Here is a 16,223-nt window from a genome sequence, read left to right on the forward strand (position 1 = left end):
CATTCAAAGTGGAAGTTGCAGATCTCGATGTTTTCCTTGCAAAATATTTCCGCGTTATTCGTATGTAAACTGCAGCTAGATAGTCCTAAATAACAACAACAATAATAACAACAACGATAATTACGCAGCGTTCACTGAACGGTCTTCGTTTATATGTCAGCTGGCTGTTTTATTTCCGTGTTTCTCTGCTGTATATTATTCAACATTATCCATATAGATAGATATAATAGGTATATCTTAGATACATGCACAGAATTTATATATGCTTATCAATTCTTGGGCCCCGTGAAGATCTGGCTTGTAACCGGTCAATGCTTGTCGTAAGAGGCGACTAACGGGATCGGGTGGTTCGGCTCGCTGACTTGGTTGATGCATGTCACCGTATCCCAATTGCGTGGATCGATGCTCATGATGTCAATCACTAGATTGTCTGGTCCCGGCTCGATTATTAACAGACCGCTGTCGTATAGCTGGAATATTGCTGAGTGTGGCGTTGATTTTTTTTATTTAACTCAATTTGAGATAAAATAGACTCTTTCCCATTGTGTTAATGGACTGATAACAGTATCATCTATAACGTATTAATTTATTCTCCCGACTACACGATTTGAAATTCTTTTTAGCCAGCAACCCGGTTTGAATGGAAATTAAAGATTTTAATATGTTGCAAATCACTTTTTAAATGTATTATGAGACGATTCGACTTTTTGTTTGAATCATCCGTTCGTATAAAAATCGCTCCGGTGACATCCATACAGCATATCTCATTTCGCAAGGAAATAACAACGGCTACATTTGATTTTTAGCACATAACCCTTAGTATTATTGATACGGAAACACGTCACAGAAGATCAGATTAACCCTTTCACATTTTCCACGAGTTACCTCCCTTTGTATAACACTTCGCATATGAAACGCGTGGAATGCTGTGTGCTAGATTATACAGTCCTACGCCTCCTGTTTGCGTAATGTTAACGTGATTCACAGTCACGTGATCTCCACGCCACTTTCCTACTCCCATGTGCTGTCGGTCCCACAGGCTTGATAACTCGCCGTGTACAGAATAAATGTGTACTTTGTACGCTGAACTAATTGTCGAGAACAGTAGCGTACGTATATTCATATATACCTTCGCGAATTAATATGAGAAACTGGGTATGTATTAAGAAGATTTAGGTTAAAGGGCATTATACGTAGAAATTTCACATGTATTATTTGATGTCTTTGTGAAAGATGATTAACCAATCACCCTTTGTATGGTATATGGCTATATTTGGTTTAAAATGGATCGTTTCAATTGTTATACCTGTTTTGAATGTCACATGTAATATCTGATGTGTATGAAAACTCAGTAATTGCCGCTTTGTGTGGCATATGGTTCAGAGAGAGAGAGAGAGAGAGAGAGAGAGAGAGCTAGAGAGAGAGAGAGAGAGAGAGAGAGAGAGAGAGAGAGAGAGAGAGAGAGAGAGAGAGAGAGAGAGCTCATTTATACATGTTTCAGGCTTATCTCTTCAAAGAAAGGTCAAGATAAAGCTGAAACATGTATAGAAGCACAATTCGTGTTGTGTGATTATTTGGTGATTTTCTTTTTATATCTATATATGTATAAATGAAAGATAATTCAAGTTTTCTCCACTCAGCGTTTACAGTCTATTAGGAGGAAAAGAGATGTTCTGGATTTTTCCACAAACTGTTTCTAATTTTAGAACATGATGCAACTTTCTACCAGGAGCGCATTTTGCGCGGGTGTGTAACGCGGGCGCGCATTTCGGAACACAATTCAGCTGCAGACAATTAATGCACATGTTAAACGAAATCGACTGAATATTTGTGATGACGATGTGAATTAATACTGTGCCCCTTTTGTACAGAGGACGAATGGAGGCTTTGTAGTTTTGGGGCCGTTCATTCATCAACGATCGCAATAATATCTTTAATGCGACCGAGTGTGTATGAATGGAAAATGAGTAAATTGTGTTTGAAGCTGCCTTGAACGATATTCCGCTAATACTCCTCACAGCGTCGGGTGTGACATGAGCTCCACGCAGCGGGCCTTACTCGATAGACACGCTCGACTTAAAAAAAGCTAATTATAGTTTCCGGTGTAAGCCATTTTACCTCACAAGCAAACAATACCTCTCTGATGCTTTTTTTAGTACATGTGCAGAAACCTCAAAATATGGTTGAATGATTAGATTAGAAAGGAAAAGTATTGATTTGGAAAAGGTAGTTTATAAAAATAACAACGAAAGAATAAGCGTGTGACAGTCTGAAACCGACATTTAATGTTGTAGTGGTTATAGTCAGATTCTGTTCAAGGGCGGATTCGGGATTTTTACAAGGGAGGGGTCCAAAATATTCAAAAAACTCTCCAGATAATTTTACTTCCTACAACATATAATACATTTGGTTTTCTCTGGATTAGCCAATGCCGTTTGTTGTGCGCATTGGAAATTGAAAAAAAGTATAGTGTTCGCCAGTACAAGACGCTTACGACTCCCAAATGCATGTATACGCGAATAATATTGCATATTGTGTTATCAGATTAGTCACGAGGATTGTGTTTCGCAGTAAAGACAAGACGACGTATGTTGCAAACTGGAGAGTTTGAGATAGGCCTATAGCTTTGTGTATGAATATATAAATATTTAAATAACCCGTTAGAACGAAATGATACCCAGCTGAAACATTAAAAAAACCCCGAAACAACAACAAACCATCGAAACGTCATTTTGTTCAGCTGGTTACCAAGGTACCATGATGATATTTTTATCGATTTTGATAAGTATATTCAATGTAGAATACTTATTAATCGTTTATTTGACCTTGGATCCCGTACTTTCTTTGACCGTTGACCACAGAGCTTTTATGTTCAATAAAACAGTCATCCCCCGTTCTCTGTTGTGAAGCAAATATATATACTCGTCCTCTCTTCGTGGTTTCCTGAAATAAGGCACTTGAGGGCTCATTAATACTCCAGGGTTTCATTGTAGTAGTATCTTTTTTTGACCTTATGTATATTTTTTAGGGACCTGATGCGTCTTCAGAAGCTTATTTACACATGTGCAAATTTCTGTTGACTTTTAGTCTATTAGTCTAAACCAAGTCACATTTGACGGGTCTGTTGAAGCCATATTGACGCTAAATATAAATGTCCATGCTTATGTGACATGATAAAAAATATCTCAAACTATAGAATCAATACAGTCATACTTCACGATAAATCTATACGAGCTTATAAATACTGTATGTGTCAGCGAGAATGGTGGGAAATTATTTTGGTTATTGATAGCCATTGTTAAATCCTTATGTGTTGGGTACCATGATATTGTGTTCTTGTTCAATGAGTTGATTTAGTTGTCGAGAATAAGAATATTAGTGTCAACGAGGAGAATATGCGCTGGGTGATCTGTTTCGTTTCGTTTTAGCATTCCGACTCGCCATTGGACGACACAACAGTCTCGTGACTAGCTGGCTACATTCCACCTGCAGTTGGCGAACGAACAAGGCTGCGGACAAAGTCTCTCGTCGAAAATGCGTCTTTTGTTTGAAATCTGGATGTTTGTGGGCCCATTTTGATTCCTGTGGATATATTAATATTATTTTACGTAAGTATGTGTGACGATATTGGGTGCATATGCCTTCATTTGTGGAATACATGTGAATATTGCCTGTGTTATCGAGCGCGCTATACAGCGGTGGGAAATGGCGGCAAAGTGAAACTAGGTCACATGCTTTTGTTTGGGTTCAGTCAAAGACACGAGGTGAATATCAACACTCGCTGTCACCCACGGATGTTGATTTCAGACTGGATACCTACCCTGTGGATGTCGACGCTTCAGAATGGATTTTATTTCATCCAAATATTGAATATGATTACAGAAAATGTTGTCATGTGCAACTGTTTGGTCGTTTGTTGTGTTTGGGTCATACGAGTGGAAGGTATTTTTATCAGGGAAATCGGACATATCAAAACAAAACATTCAGCTCTGACCCCCATTGTTTTCATTGTGAATTACATGCCCATAGTGAAGGCCCTCGTCACAGTAATTAGTCGTTGAGCGAATAAACAATAGCCTGATTATATTGAATAAACAGTGAATTAACAATGACGATCTTTGTGACTATGGTATAAACAAGCGAGCACAAGTGGATTCACTCAGGCGTGGACGTTGGGTGGGAGGGGCAGATTTCATCAAGGTCAAAGACAGATGGGGCATTATGTAGCGAACATGATTCGGTGTGTGAGTTAGCACCAAGGCAATTGATGTTGGATAGGTGGCAGTTGTTTAGTAGAATGCTGTGTTCAGTTTTGCAAGAAGTCATGCATGAATGAATGTAGGCAGCTTCTGAGATCAATAACTGGCAGTGGAATAAGAAGGATGATCTAGGCAACACTCAAATACTAAATACCAGACTGGGTTTATTTAGACAGTAATCCATATGGTTACTTGGGCAATTGATTAACAGAGGCTGAAATAAGGATAGCTGGGACAGTTAACATTTCTCTGATTCACGTATATATATGCATTAATCAAAACTAGAAAGATGTGGACATTATATTAATGTTTTTTTCTTCTAAACAAAGTTCACTCAGGATTAGACTTTCTAATAAAGAAAAGTTGTGTTGAGGTGCCTGTGGTGATTCTGATTTACCTTATGAAATGGATGACAGAATTCAAAGTGCATGTATTGACCATTGCACCCATATATTTCTTAAGAAACTGGATTTATTTTTGCACACTTTATCATCTGCAAGTGTAACATCAAACTGCCCTAAAGATAAATGACAGATAATAGGGAGAATTTTTCTTTTCAAACAAAACCCTGTTCAGTGTGTGTTTTATCAATTAATCAAATGTTGGAATAGAAGGATTGTTTTGGAAGTGTTTTGAAGGAATTTACAATGCTCAAAAGCTCTCCATTTGGTGACATAATTGATAAGAACTAGTTTAATACTTCTATTACTTCCTGTTTTTATTGGGGGTCGGTCAGGTAGCCCAATGGTTAAAGCGTTCGCTCGTCCCGCCGAAGACCCGGGTTCGATTCCCAACATGGGTACAATGTGTGAAGCCCATTTGTGGTGTCCCCTGTTGTGATATTGCTGGAATATTGCTAAAAGTGGCGTTACAAAACTTCACTCACTCCACTCACCTGTTTATATTGTACAGGGTCCCAATTGATTAGTGTTGAGTTGCCGAAAGGTGAAGGTCACAGTCCTACAGATAAGTCAGTTGTAGTATTAGATAAGTATTGAAAGAGTAAATTTGTCTGTGACTTGCCTATTAGCCCGCAGTACATGACTGATATTGCTAAGTAAGCAAAGCCACATTTATTTGACTAAAGTCAAATGAGCATCAAACTACAAGTTTAGGGCTTATTGATTGAGTTCTTTTTTATCCCAGATTAAAGGGTTTTGTTTAAAAGAATATAAAGAATATTTTTGTATGTTTGAAATATTTGTTTATGTTTGTTAATCATTGTTCAGCCTTCTTGAAATGGAAGGAAATGGATAGTTGTGCTGGTTGCTCACAAGGACACATTTCTCCATACGCACAATGATTAACCATCACGCTAGGGGAAAGTGACTCATTTTATTCAGATCTTGTCGACATATTGTATAACTAAGCAAACGAAATAAATATCTACACTGCCTTTAGTATACCGCGTCAGACATTGGCATTAGTCCTGTCGTCCTTGCCATAATGCCCAATAGTTAAGGTATCATAAGGACTAGTAGAAATTTGTCCTTTTTAAGGGGTTTGCTATATGTTATCATTATAAGGACTAGTGGGCTAAAACTGTTTGTTTCTGCTGCTCGTATATATGGATTGCTAAGCAGAGGACTGGCAGTGTCAAGCCACACTGACATGAAGTGACACCAGACACTGTGTATTCCATTGAGATATATCTGAAGTCATTGTGAATAGCTGTAACATAGGTGAGGCATAATGAGGCAGTTGTAACTGCTGCAGTTATATGGTTGTCAGGTTATGACTTGACAGGATTACTTTTGAAGTGGTGTAGTTTTCTGCTTGTGACAGTGTGTTGTTTCTTGTATGGCTGAACAGTAGGAAGGAACTAGCTGTAGCTTTGGGGACCCACTTCCTGTTGGGAAGTGAGTTCGGCACAATTTGAATCCTTCATCAGATAGGTTCACACCTACAGACCCATTAGTGGTGTAATGCCAATAGTGATATAATCATGCAGTAGCAGGGGGTTGTTGAGATCTGCACAGTGCACACCCAAATCAGTATGTCAGTAAACGTTCCCAAGTTGGAATTAAACAATTCTCAATTCATCCTGTTCATGTTGTGCAACTAACGCCATGGCTTTGTGGAGTTGACTTCTATTTCACTGATAACAGGACCAATAAAGAGGCTTTTATACTTTTATTTATGTTTTTGAATTGAAATTCAGAATGCAGTGTTGAAGAAAATACCTCTTGAGTTATGAAAAAAAATAATGTAAATATTAATCCCAGTTTTGAAGAAATAAGATTATTTTTGTTCAATTTGTCTGTCAATGGCAGCTTGTTTAGAATCCTAGCTTGATCCCACATATGTGTTAAGGCGAAAGCTGTCCATTCTATACATCAATTTGCAAGGGTTGTAAGACAATTCAAGCGATTATTGTAATGAACATTTTAGAGGAATACTTTTAAAGTTTTCAAGTCTAACAGTACAGAAAGGAATAAGCTACTGTCTACACAATGTTTAAATGAAACATTTTTTTAATATTGGTATATTGTAAATACTTATGTTAGATTTCTACATGTGTGTTAAGTATTGTCTGATTGTACATCGTTTTGAAGAATTTGAACTCTCTTCAAAAAGGTTATATCATTTCAGTTTTTCCATTCAACCACCAGTCCAAAGTTGAACAGTTGACACATGCATCTGCAGCTTTTTTCGACTTGTTTTTTTAATTAATAAATAGTTAGATTTTTGGTGAAATCAACTAGTCTTGCTTGAGTTTCACTGATCTTGGAACAACAGACTATTGGCCATGTCTATCCCTGCTGAATCTTTAAGATTTGTGTCTTTCTGGCACGTTTATGACTGTAATAATTGCCCCATGTTCTGAGTAAACCTAATGGGAGTGATACTGAAAGACAAGTTCATGGCAGGGCTGCCTGTGTGTTGACCAATGACCTTGGTTCCTTTTCCTTGGCCTTTGTAAGGAAAACAAGGTTCATAGGAGTCATGTTAATTGTCACTTCATGGATGGGGTCATAAGTTGGTTCATGCTTATACTGCGAAATGAGGACTGCCTGTTTGCATGATTAGGAATTTAAACCACTACTTTTGGAAAATTATCATAGTTTGAATTAGAAAAAGCAAGAATTTCTTTCATCTTAGGGTTGCCTCACACATTTAGTGACAGAAGTGCCTATGGTTGTATTGGAGTTAATTTAAATCAGAAACAACCTCATTTGACTTATTGATCGATGTCTTGCGGTTACTTTTCACAGGGGTCGGGTACCTTGGTCATATTTACATGTACATAATTTTACCTGCTTCTCTCCCTAAAATCCGCAGTCTCTGTGTAAGAACCCCATGTAAAAAATATCATTGTCAATGGAATAATAGTTTCATTGTAAGTGTTGTTAGTGTTGAAATGTCATAGTTGATAGTTGTTCATGTCACACAGCATTAGTAGTGTATTCCAGGAAAAGGTCAGCAATATTCTTCACATGCCCTTTCCAGGATATTGGTGCTCCCCCTGATACTGCTTGATAAATGTTAGGCTTTCTAATTACTTCACAGATGTTATATAACAGGATCATCAGTTGCTAGGCTGGTTGTCAACATGATCTAAGTATGTTGCCATGGTAATGAAGTGAGGAATAACAGCTGCCAGAAAGGTAGTTGTGAGAGGAAAATTAGCAACTTTCCATTGATTCCTTGTGAGGCTTGCAGACGTGAGCATTTATCTTTTTCTTGACTGAAGGGGAGGTAACTCTTGTTAAGCCTAAGGGTAAGAATTCAATGGTGGGTTTGGATTGATCTGAATGACACACTGTAAAAACAAGTTGTAAAATTGATTGAATGATTTTTTTCACTTTTGAAATAAAAAGGTATTGCCAATATTTGCAGTAATGTTGATTGTGAAGAGAATACATTTTCAAGAGTCGATATCGATATTTTAGTTTATGATTATGTGTACAGAAATTTTATTCGATATCTTTCTGAAATGAAAAGAGTAAATTTATATCAATAGTTTTTAAGCAGGAATTACAGGCTGAAAGTTTTATGACTAGATAATAACAGTGTTTGCAATTACAGGGGTCTCTGGGACTCCTACCTTAAGGTTTGTTACTAAAGTATGTGAATCTAGGGATTTCCTAAATCTATACCTTTTAGAATTAGGACCCCTTTACTTTCATGCTTAAGTTCAAACATTGGATAAAATTCACATAACAATTTGTGTCTTACAGCAAATTGTTGTAAACTACATACATGTTTATCATTAAGGACTGGTTACCATGGTAATGGAGGTGTTTGTGACAAACAAAATAAATTAGTTTGATGCAGTCCTATGAATGGTTTAAAACTGATTTGTTCATTATTTGATATTTTATATCATAACATTGCGTAGTATCCAAGCATCTTTATAGATTTGGCTCGGAAATGGGACCGGATTTCCGACCTAGAGTAGATAAGAACTGACTAGTTATGGGTGATAAAATATCTTATTATCTCACAGAGTAAACAAATCTAGATCACATGTGCATTACGTTGTAGCATGTCCTATGTAGCTGGAGAAATTAACATCTATCTATTATGTTTATGGATGTTTCTGATTTGTGCAATTAATCATTATGATTAAGAACCAACTTTACACTTGACAGCCATTTGGTTGAAGCTGTTTGTGCTGAAAACTTTCGAGCCCATGAGCCCAATATTGGCTCTTAGCTACATTTTCAGTAGATTTTACCGGTAGTCAAATTGTTATGTTGACTATTATCAGGTGAGTTTACAAGAGAAAATAGGTAACAGATGTATGTCCTCTAAGAATCTATATCCTACCTGAATAATAAGTGATAAAGTTCTTCTACTGAAAGACATTTTTTCAGTGTGCGATATGTATAAATATAATTTCTGAAGGATATTTTTAAGTGATTGATTGTCCAATGATTCATCTGAATTTCTGTGAAATATCTGAAATATGGCATTCAGCATGGTTCATTTCATCGGTTTAATCCTACCGCAACTCTTACACCTGGAAAAGAGAATATTCAGTTTCCTGCAAGCAACACAGTTGGTGTGAGAAAATGTAAATAACTGAAAGAATTGATCATGAAATATTTTGGTCTATGAATATTTATTCCTCTTTAGCAAGCCAGGCTCTGAAAGTCAATACATAGGCTATTTGTATGACCACTGCAGTTTGTTACGTTTGAGCATGGTCGTCAGATTGCCTTACTGATGATATGTTTTCAGTTACTGCAAGGGTGGTGGAGTTGCCTACTGATTAAAGCGTTCGCTTGCCACACCGAAGATTCAGGTTTGATTCCCCCACATGGATTTAATTTGTGAAGTCCATTTTTTGTGTCCTCTAAATTTGTAGAAACTAATAGTTTTAAAAAAGCCCACTTGTCCTTATGATGATAACATGTAGCAAAACCCTTATAAATGACAAATTTCTGCTAGTCCTCATGATGCCTTAACTAGGACTTTTGCCAATTTTTCTAATCTAACGCTGCTCTACAATGATATTGCTGTAATATTGTGAAAAGCTGTGTAAAACACAAGTCACTAAGACTAACTCACTCCATTACTGCCATGAGAATAATTCCCAATTACTATAATCATTCAGTCGTTAATTTGTTTTGCTCGTTGTTGGTTTGAGATAATGATTTTAATAATAAGTTTATCTCCTGACTTCGGGCTCTCCTCCCACATTAAGCTGATACGCCACGATATAACTGGAATACTGTTTAAAGCGGCGTTAAACCCCACTCACTCACTCGTGCTAAAACTAGAATATTGTGGAATTTGACTTAAAACTACATTCACTCACTCAAGATGGTTGGGACTTGATCAACATACATGATATTATATCAGGTGTTGTATAATGGCAGATAAGTCATCTGTTGTCCCAGGCCTAGTGACTCACATACAGGAACATTATGCTAAGTACAGCTCCAAGACTGGGAGTGGATGCCTTTGAGAAGACTTGATGGCAGATTAAGCCTCTGACTGAGTCACATGTGTGACAGATTAGCTGTAAATGATCCCAGGATTGCATGACGCCTCATGTGTCTGCTGCTGCTGCTATTGCATCTATAACAGGATCTTGCAGTGGTCATTCTATCAGTGATATAAACTAACAGTTTTTGTCCACCATTCCTTATAATGGTAACATATAGCACAACCCTTAAAAAGGACAAATTTCTACTAGTCCTTATGATAAGGACTGAAGGACTCGTGCCAATTTCTAGTGCTCTCTATGATTATCATTCACATTATTAGCTGTAGGAACGTTACTTGTGTGTTTTTATTGTCAGAAATGAGATTTTGATATTCATCTTTGAAATTTTGTGGAACCAGGAATTAGGAATACACTTAAACATGTTAAAGTTTGAAAATCAAGTGTGTTCTTGTTATCATGGTTATGGTTCTAAATATTCACCCTGGCTGACATTTTTAGAACAATCTAGTTTTCACTGTAACTAATGTTTCATTTTACATTAAACAATCTCAACAAAATATATTGTCTCCCGATAAGCCAAGCTAAAGAACCACAAAGTTACATTTTTTTATATGAGTAAATGAGTATATTTTGTAAACTTTCACAGTCAGTGGTATTGACACCATAAGCCAAATTCAACAGGTCAGTGTGGTGAAGCCCTCCCTTTGTGACTAGTTGTTAGTTTATGTGAAATGCTGACAGTTTGAACAAAAATTACTTGTCCTCACACATTTGCTAAACTGACTAGTGGCTTGATTCAAACCATCCTTTATGGTTCAGACTGTTGATGTATTGAATAATGATGTATCATGTTTCATGTACCTCGTTGGACACATCAATCATTGTCAGTGCATTCACACTCGATAGTGTCAACAAACATTGGTAAAGCATACTACAGTTTATTGCTGAACTCCAAATAAGACATATCCCATTGTCTGTATTATTCCCCTACTACCAGCTAGAAAACCTGTGAAGGCTTCGCAGATCTGTGTAAACATTGAATTTGAGTTGCAACGGAGATGTGAAGCATATTGAAACATGAACGCAGTGAACACTGGCGGATATGAATCTATCATAATATGTGTCAAGTCTGCCTGTTTTGACCTGATCGCACATCACTTCCTGTCTCGCTCACGGCCTCTGATTCACCCTTGACATTTCCCCGATACACGACTGGTGATCATCATTGTCCAGAGCCTTCTTTCACAGCCCCTCCCAGCCTTGGTGCACTGCATGGTCAACTGACGCATCCACACAGATTATTAGCTGAAACTTTGCAATTGTTCAAATATGATTATGGGGGCTGTCTCTTTGTCAGGATGAGAATTTTCTGTGGAATTCCATTAATTTTATTACATCCAGAGTCACTTTTGTGACATATGCCATGACAATATGTGCAAAAATCATCCTGTCCCCCAGTCCCAAGGCTAAATGAAAGAATTCTCCTCCCTGCTTTGTGCAAGAGCCAGTCCTGAAACTAGTAGCCTTTGGAGTTATTGATGGAAGGCTTGTATGTCAGAAAATTTAGCTGGGTCTAAGGAGATTTGTATTATTTTGAACATACTTCATCAATGTCAACATCTACAGTTGGAGAAACATGCATTGTGCTTTGATATGTTCAAATTGTTTTATGGCTTAGAAAAGCAAAGGTTTAGTCATGTTGATTTAAGATTTCACAGTTAAAGATGTGTTCATCTTGAGCAGTTCTGTTTCAAAGGCTTGATTGATTGGTTCCCCACACAACACTTTTTATGTTACGTTAAAGTTAGAGAATCTAGTGCAAAATGGCAAGAACTCAATACCCACTCAAGGTCTAAACATGTTGCAGCTGAGGAGAATATAGCTGTCTACTCCCAGATAGCTCCATCTTCGAATAGTCTACTTTCCTTTAAGAATTTACATTGTATGCAGGGTTACATCTGGGCAAAAGGCCTCAAGGAGACCAGCATACTTACGCATATTCTCTACATTATCAAAATTACATGGGCCCTCCTCCTTGCTGCTTGGAACCCCCAACCCACACCTATAGTAGATGATTTGAGAGTCTTTCTAATGTTTGTTAGTTTCAACATGTTCAAACAGGCTAAAAGTCTGAGTAGATGAAAACTCCAGCCCACACAGACACGCCAGTCGGGGGTGTTTCCTGGAGTTTCTGTTATTAAGAGATAAAAAAGAAATTTGGTGTTTTTCTTAACATTTTCCCTGCAGCCTTCATTTTCTTTTTCTCATAGGTAATTTAGGCATGAAAATATTGATTAACATATATACATATATTAAATATGTATATATGAGGAATGTAAAAAAAATAAATTACAATCCATATTTGTTTTTGCCATATATTTAGCTTATCTGTTGTCCATATTCAGGTCTTTCTTCTGTATGAACATGATGAATCGCTCTGGCATAGTTGCTGAGTAAAGCATTATTTTCTTATTGCACTTGAGCTGATCCCAATCCGAGCCCATAGCACCTATGTCCTGATACCCATTTAATCATATTAACAAAATATATGAGCGATCTCCCCTTAAGAACATCAATAGCTCAAACATCCATTTCCAATCTAGCAATGGGAGCCTGTTCAGCTCACGATAAGGACTAAATATTTCATCCACAAATATGGATTTGTGTCTCTCTCACTCGCTTGTACAATGGGCAGTAGACTCATTTGGTGATACTAAGCATTTAGTTGAAGTCATTTTGTCTAAAGAGGGCCACTTTAAGATATTTGTGTAATTCTAATCATTACTTTGGACCAAAAAATGTTAAATTGTGCGAGGCTGGCAACTCTCAAAGTCGTATGAGGAGTCTATTGTAGACTATGTAGTTCTCCTAAATGTATGTACTGGGTTAGTGCTGAATAAAAATTCACTCACGCTTTCCATCCAATATCAATATTGTACAAGAGCTGCTATGTGAATATTGCATTAGTCGGCATTACTTGAATGTTGCTGTCATATCCCCTTGCAAGGCAACAACTGAACACTGTATACAAGCAGTACTTGAGAAAATCATTTAGAGAAGTACAGGGCCGTTGTATTGATTAAGGAAGATGGATGGCTGGTACTGGGCCAGAGCACCTGCTTTAAGTATCCAGGCTCCAGCTGATGTTGGTGGTGTGGGATTCTTTCAAGGCGGAGGTGTATGTGCCAGCTCACTTGGACCTGAGACGCCATGTTTCGGAAAAAAATAAATGGTGACATTTCTGTAAGGATTGGTGTCACACAGGAGCAGACATAAGTTGTGGTATGCATGAATAGCTCTTGTAAAGATACAGAGGTATCAAATAGATACTGTGACATTGCTAGACAGAACTTGAGACTAGCCTGGGAGTGTTTGAACTAAATTAGTGTTAGGTTTGAAGGACTATTATAATTTGGCCTTAGGATATATTGTAGGATCTTGTCACTTCTTATAGTGGTATATACAACCCATGTGGTAGTTTATTTATGTCTAAAGCAGAAATATGTGAACAATTCTGACACCCAGGGATCACACTTTATCAAAGTGTAAAACTCTCCAGATGTTTCGCACACTAATTAAGACAAACTTCATTTCAGTATATTGTTTTGGTTACATAATGTTGTATACTTTGTAATTTACCGGTACAGTCTTTTTGGGGGAGATCAGTTCTTCAGTACTTCCCTCTCGCTGGGGGGGGGGGGGGGGATTCCATAGCGGTGTTCCGTACCCCGTTTGTAAGAGCCAACAGATGAGGTAAGGTGGCTACAGTGTGTGACGTGGCTGATGGTGTGTTATTGTTCCTGGTGGCCTGGATTGTTGATTACGCAGTCAAGCACTGATTTGACTGGTCAGGCTCAGTTATTTGGGGGCTGTTAAGATATAGCTGGAACACTTCTGACTGGTGTAGAACAGATTTCACTCAGTCATTCGCTTTTCAGACCATAGGCTGTGGTATGATCTCAAAGGAGTCTGGGTAAGTCTTTGTGACTTGAACCATATTTTGTACAAAGAAAATATATTTCCGAAATCTGATAATCTCGGCTTCGGTTTGATTTTCTTCTCAAATGTGTTGTGGGATTATGTATGGCAGATTTGTAAACAATATGCTTTCTTTGGTTACCTCCCCTGATTTGGTGTCTTTGTCGGGCATTGATTTCTGTATTGCCTCTGGAATAAAAGTCAGAACTATTATAAATCACATGACTTGAATTTGATCAAGCCCACTAGATTGTACCATCACAAACTTTTGAAGCGATAGTGGTAGATGGCAGATTGGATTATGTGAACTCTTTGTTGTGACTTAAGGTAATAGCAAACATATTGGCACAACAATATTGCCCATCCATCATTACTTTTAAATTCTTTGTTCACACATGCAGTGTTAATCATGCTTCGACAAACTCATTGCATGATCTTAATGAAACTTTGAAATGAAATATTTTTAATTTATCTGAACGAATAGTGACGATAAGCTGAAAAGAGGACATTCTTGATACAAAAGCCAGTCAAACAGTATTAGTTTTGATCCTAGTAAAATAGTTTGATAATGGGTGGATTCAAGATTTTGAATAAGGTATTGTAGTACTGGCCCAAGTACTGCTGTAACGAAGGAATGCTGACTTAATTGATGTGGTGGGAGAGCATAGGTTTTCCTCTCAGCTGAAACATTGATTGAACCCTACAGCAAGGCTTCAATAGCTGAGTGCAGAAGGCTGCCCTGGGTTAGCCTTATAATGAGGTAGTTGTGTTTCATTATTATGCAAATGATATGTTATTGTATTCAAGGAAGTGAAACTTGGTACTTTTGACTTCTAATAAATAATTTTGAAAAGAATTAATTTTTGGAATTATTAAGTAGTATATTTGAACTGGGAAAACATGTATGTCTCATTTGTCTGTATAAAACCCCATCAACAGAATGTTTGGTTGTAAGGACTTGTATAGTTTCGGTTTTAAGAAGATATAAGATTATATATATCTTGATTTAATATTCCTGTGAATTGAAAGATAATTATTTCAAATATAGAGAATTAGCGATTCATACCTGACACTATTCCTTGTATTTCTTATGAAACTTAGTGGTTAAAGCAAAGTTTTAGTGTCTTACTGTTGTATGTTTCAAAATTACTCATCTAAAGCATAAAAATAGACAACTACTTGACATAACTCTATAAATTTTATCAATTCTGTGTGCTTGTCGTAAGAGGCGACTAACAGGATCGGGTGGTCCGACTCGCTGACTTGGATGTCATATCCCAATTGCGTGGATCGATGCTCATGATGTCAATCATTGGATTGTCTGGTCAAGATTTGATTATTTACAGATTGCCGTCGTATAGCTTGACTATTGCTGAGTGCGGCGTTTAACAACAAACAACAACATTTATCAATTCAGCTTGGAACAGCATATTGAATTTCTTGGATTAGAGTTGGGGCAATTTGAGGAAGAGGTCAGATGATCAGAAGTGCTGCTCCAAAAAAGGGAATTGGTCCCAACACGAACAACCTATGCTTGGTGTCCGTCTGTTGAAATGGATTGGGATTTTGACTCCATGACCTTGATGAATGAGTGATATATTACCCCGACGAAGTGGGACATTGCTCATACTATCAATCATTGGTTTGTCTGGTCCAGGCCTGACTATTTTCAGGCAGCTGCCTGGCGTTAACAACAAAGAAGACGTCTCCATCCTATGTTTGGGGCGGTCGGGAAGCCTAGTGGTTAAAGCGTTCGCTTGTCACGCCAAAGACGCTGTTTCTGTTCCCCACATGGATGCAATGTGTGAAGCCCATTTCTGGTGTCCCTGTTGTGATATTGCTGGAATATTGCTAAAAGCGATGTAAAACCATACTCACTCATCCCACGTGTGTGTGTGACTTGAAAGATGGTGTGTCGTGACATCCTGAGAGAGTATATTTGTACCACCAACCAGTTGTTTAGGCAGGATTATTTACAGGGAGTGATGACACTGCTGCTTTGTATGTCACTGCTCTTTGTAAAACAGGCATTAGAATTTAAGTGTATTAAAAACCTAGATGTACTGAAAACTGTTAAATCTTCCCTC

The 16,223-nt window shown here is 37.5% G+C and overlaps 1 protein-coding gene across 1 annotated transcript in view; it reads left to right on the top strand.

Annotated features, from left to right (window-relative positions):
• The first annotated feature begins 1,037 nt into the window (after positions 1 to 1,037).
• The window catches only part of LOC139452135 (serine-rich adhesin for platelets-like), a 46,967-nt gene continuing 31,781 nt past the window's right edge, over positions 1,038 to 16,223 (top strand). Inside the window, exons 1-2 of the mRNA XM_071233470.1 lie at positions 1,038 to 1,109; positions 3,429 to 3,608. The gene's annotated coding sequence lies outside the window, so the exon portion shown is untranslated. The remainder of the gene's footprint in view (positions 1,110 to 3,428; positions 3,609 to 16,223) is intronic.

The sequence above is a fragment of the Haliotis cracherodii genome, unplaced genomic scaffold (assembly GCF_022045235.1).
Source record: "Haliotis cracherodii isolate W230 unplaced genomic scaffold, xgHalCrac1.p SCAF_9, whole genome shotgun sequence".
Lineage (NCBI taxonomy): Eukaryota > Metazoa > Mollusca > Gastropoda > Lepetellida > Haliotidae > Haliotis > Haliotis cracherodii.